The sequence below is a fragment of the Condylura cristata genome, unplaced genomic scaffold, assembly GCF_000260355.1.
Source record: "Condylura cristata isolate star-nosed mole 26May11 unplaced genomic scaffold, ConCri1.0 scaffold00009, whole genome shotgun sequence".
Lineage (NCBI taxonomy): Eukaryota > Metazoa > Chordata > Mammalia > Eulipotyphla > Talpidae > Condylura > Condylura cristata.
The window spans coordinates 32499998-32505108 of record NW_004567110.1 but is presented as its reverse complement, the minus strand read 5'-3'; positions in this window follow the sequence as shown (position 1 = coordinate 32505108).

Sequence of the window (5111 nt, the reverse complement as noted above, 5' to 3'; positions counted from 1 at the left end):
TTATGACCACCATCTTGTGATTAATAAGGGAGCTAGACATAGAAACAGAGAATAAGCAAATCAAAGTAAGAAGAAAGCTTCTAGGAGAGCTGACGAAGACTGAAAGTTTCATTGGTATTTGATAGACAAACCATTGCAAGCAATATGACATGCTAGGGAGACTGAGATCTATGAAGTAAGAGACAAAATTACCTGGCTTATTTGGGGAAAGGTAGCTTTTTTCACATAAGTTTAGTAAAAGGTTAAACAAGAGTATCATTATAGGGTCAGACTGGGGGGGGCGGGGAGACAAAGTGATATTGCACAAGTCCATATACACTGTGTTAGAGAGTTTAGATTAGCTAGTCCTTCCCCTTTAATAAGTCCAGGAAAGGAGGGAGAGTACTGGAAGAGACCTTTTTGCTCAGCACAGTGTGGGTGCTGAGGGATCCTCCTGACAGTCACTGAATGTCTGGGCTTAATTCCCCATCCTGCTATTGCTGTGTGGCATTGTTCAATCTCTCTGTACCTCAATTGTCTGATGGCTAAAGGGGAAAATAATAATAATAATAATGATAATGCCTACCTCATTGGGTATTCTGAGGGTTAAATTAATGTTTGGAGAGAACTTTGAGCAGAATCTGTGACACATAAATAACCATTTATTGAATAAAAAGAAATACAATTAGGGCCCTCCCTGGTGGCACAGCGGGTTAAAGCACTGCACTAAGAAGCTTAAGCCACTTCCGCCTGAGTTCAATCCCCGCCTGACCCGGAGGAGATCCACATGGAGTGGCAGACCTCTCCTGACCCGCCCACTGCTCCCCTCAGCCATGAACTTCGTTGATCTCTCTGTTCTGGTCCCCACTCTGTCCCTGGTGAATCCTCTCACCCTCCACATCTCTGGCCTGTACCCCAGTTCTGTATGAATAAATAAATAAATCTTTAAAAGAAATACAACTATTACAGCTTTCCAGGATAGAGGTTCTGAGCCCAAATGTTAGCAATGGGGATGAAAGGGAGGAGGTTGTTACGAGATGTGATAAAGAAGTACATCTGAAAAAAGTTCATTACCCATTAAATGAAGATGGCATGTCCTTTGAGAATTGAAAATCTCAGCGGAGCTAGTTTTATGGTTGGGCCATCTGGGTGAATGGAAGAGAGCTTTCTGGATAGCAAATCCCGATGGAGAAGAGAGTTGAGAAGAGTACTAGCTATGCTAATGATCGGGTCTTACTCACAATCCTTTACTTAGAGACAGCCTCTCTTCCCACAGCAGCTGGAAGGAGCATTTCTTGTGCACAGGGTGCTCATCTAATTTATCATCTAAATTGGAGCATGTTAGGGAGTGAAAGCGGAAACTATTAACATTACTACGCAAGAACAGGTATTAACTGGTATTCTCTGGTGCTCTAGGGTGTAGGATCACCACATCTTTAAAGCTCATGGTCCTGCCCACAGTTTACAGTTGAGTGGACCATAAACAACCACCAGACTTAACATTTTAGCCAGTAAGACCCTTCTCCCTAGAAGCTGGGAAATTGGGAAATTCTTTGTTTAGTCCAAAATATGGACGAAGTATTTACTATGTGACAGCAAAATTTCCAAGCACTGCTGATATAGCAGTGAGTAAAAAGGAAAACAAAAACAAACAAACAAAAAAAAATTCTTTATTGAAGTCATACTCCAGCAGAAAGTCAGATAAAAACAAATGTGTGCAATTATTTGAAATAGAAAGCAGTGTAAGGGATTAGCAAGTGACAAGTAGTAATTGTAGATTGGATGGTTAGGAATAAGGAATGATTTGAGGAGGTGATATTTGAATAAAGATTTGGATGAAGCAGGAAACATGTTTATATCTCTGAGCTGAAAATTTTCTCAACAAGGTTAAGAAGAGGATTGCAGAAATGAAAGAGGAGAAAAATCGTTGAAGGTAAGAACAGGGAAGTAAGTGCCAAATGACAACTGGAGGCTGACAATTCAGGATAAATTTGACTCCAGCTGACCCCTTCATTTCCAATTACAGATAATGGCATATCTCTTGCCTGCTAGTAATTGGTTTAGGTATAGGTATGGAACCATATTTGGTTAGTGTGTGGTAAAATCTGAATGGGATTTTTTTTTAAGTTTCCCTCACTTGTGGAAAAAAAAATCACTCTATTTTCAATGGATGCCTGGACTTATGACCACCATCTTGTGATTAATAAGGGAGCTAAACTTTGATCATAATAGTAGTCCAGTCAGGATGACTGAGTAGAAAAACAGAAAAATACTTGGGATTTAATTAGTTCACTGAGGTGATGAATTAGTCATTTGATTACAGCCAAAATCATCTTTAAAAACAAATAGAAGAGCAAATACCAAGAGCAACATGGAACTTCATGCCATGGAGAAAACAGAGATGAACAGTGAGAGTCTGAGATGAGAGAAATGAAGAATCATGATCACGCAGAAGAAGAAGCATATTTGCTGACCTTCCAGTCCAATATCCACCCACAGACTGCACTTAGTACTTGTCCTTGGGTACTTGTATGCTTCTGTTGTGTTTCCTTTTAGTAAACCTCCTTTATCTATTCTCAAGTGGGATTCTGCCTCTCTGAACAGGGTGTCTTAAATTCACTTTTTTGCTGAAGTTGCTGAGACACCTGTGTGTCTCTCAATGAGGTCATTTAAAATTCAATATTCACATCTTAGTCACAGATACACATCAGAGAATCGTTAACATGTAGAGTATGGGCCCTTCCTGGTGGCGCAGTGGGTGAAAGCACTGCACTAAGAAGCTTAAGCCACTTCTGCATGAGTTCGATCCCCACCTGCCCCGGAGGAGATCCACATGGCATGGCAGACCTCTCCTGACCCACCTGCTGCTCCCCTCAGCAGTATACTTCATCTATCTGCCTGTTCTGCTCCCCACTCTGTCCCTGGTGAATCCTTTCACCTTCCGCATCTCTGGCCTGTACCCCAGATCTGTACAAATAAATAAATAAATCTTTAAAAATATATATATGTAGAGTATGGCAGGGAAGGTGACTTGGAACATACTAGAAAACTGGGTCTTAAGGGAACATGTGAGTGGAAGGCCCTCAACTAAAAATCACTTGTGGAAGTTTTCTCCAAACACATGCTGCAACATTCCAGCATGCAGGACTGCTCCTGGGTAGGGAAAATCAGCATGGCCATCCACGAGCAGAGAATAGATAAAGGAGGATACTGAATGGAAAAGCATCAAAAGGTAGAAGGAGCCACCACCTGTCCCAGTTCTCTCACCTGTAGCACATCATGCCTCACGGCTCATGGACGTTTGTTCTAAATTGCCGTGGGGTGGCTGGGGTTTCATCCAGGACTGTTCTCTACGCAGCTTCCACCAAGAACTCCTTCTGCTTCCTTTGGGTCCCCTGCTCACAACACCTGTGTTTTGCTAAAATTTCTCATTTCAAGAGGTGGCCTAGAACCACATTAGGAGGAGATGTATTTTTAAATCCCTTAGAAAATAGCACTGAAAGCAATTGGCTCTTGGATCTCAGTAAAGCTTAGTGGTATGATCTATAAAAATCTCTTTCCTCCCCCAACCCCTCCACCCTTTGCCTTATTTTCTCTTCACGTTGGGAAATGATTTTTCATCTTATTTCCTACCTTGTTCTGTGAAGGCCTGTACTGATTTCACAACTAGGAAAGAAAAGAAAATCTCTAAATTTGTTTTCTTGCAGCTGCTTAAATATTGATCCTTAGAAATATATGAAGGATTGCTTGAGGCCTCCTAGGAAGTCTGACTCAATTGGAATTGTAGCTTTTCTTCTTGTTGCTATGTATGAGTCATCAGGAATAAGTATTTTTGTTATATTATATTATCATTTTCAAAATAACACTAACATTTTTCTTGGGGTTTAATTTAATTCTATAGAAGATGTGACTACTGCTTTAAAAGGTCCCCAACATTCACTGCTATCTCTAAGTGCTTGAGGGTTCTGTGAAAGTCAGCTCTTTCAGTCTCCTCAGCACATATTCATTACCACGACTCACTCTCCATAACAAATTTACAAGTATTTACATTAATAGAAAATCTTGAGTAAATATTTCCCATAGTTGTTTTCAAAGGTTCAGTGAGATTCCAGAAAGCTTGTATAAGAAGTTTCTTAGTTCCTACACGTTCTGTGCCCAGAAGGGAAGTCAACACAAATAAGAGGAGATTTTACTTCTAAGGAAAATTCTGAATTAGTAACTTCAAGTTGCTCCCTGACACGAAATAAGATCTCACACTGTCTCCTCCATTTTCTTCTTTCCCTTAGTTTCTTTTCAAGTAAGATGATGATTTGATATACAAAATTGATGATTCCAAGAAATATTCTTTTTAAAAGGATGAAATAGGGGGAAAAACAATCCTTCAATTACAAAAGCAATGGAGACTGCAGCGATGAGAGCATTCAGAGGATTGTGAGAAAACTGTTCAAAAGTGAAAATATTCACTATTGATTCTGAGTTCTCAGGACCATGGAGAGAAGCCTACATGTAGCCAGGGAGGATATTTGTGAGATTAGAATAGGTTGCCTTTACGCCTTCAAACAATAAAAGTCTGGAGTGTTCAAGAGAAAATTTTTTTTCTCAGTAAAGGAAGGGGGGAAGTTTTTCCTTCCAGATAATGAGGTTGACAAGACTGATGTCTTGGTCATGCTTAATATCTATGTAATAAACAAGTTCTTCTTTCTGTCATAAAGACATAATTGATCAGGCAAATGGCTGAGCTGGTACCTGAGGAAAGGCAGGTGGGCAGCTGGACTTTAATAGGCATTTGATTACTGATTTCATCCTGGCTTGACTTCTACTTATTTTTATGCTTGGCGGTGAGTAGAAATTGAAAATTAATTGCTCAGCCTACCTTGAAAGTGTGAGGAAATTTGTATTTAGAAAATAATTTTGACTGCTGTCTTTCTTCAACATTGATGAAACATTAAACAAATAGAAAAATATAAAGAAGTACCACCATTGCTCACCAATTTGTTTGTTTTAGATGTGGATATATTGCTTTCTTTTTTAATCTAGACATATTCTTTCTCTCTTACTACTTTTTTGCACTACAACAACACATTTTTTAAAGTGAAAAGTTATGGTAATAAAATTCAAAAAAGAAACATTGC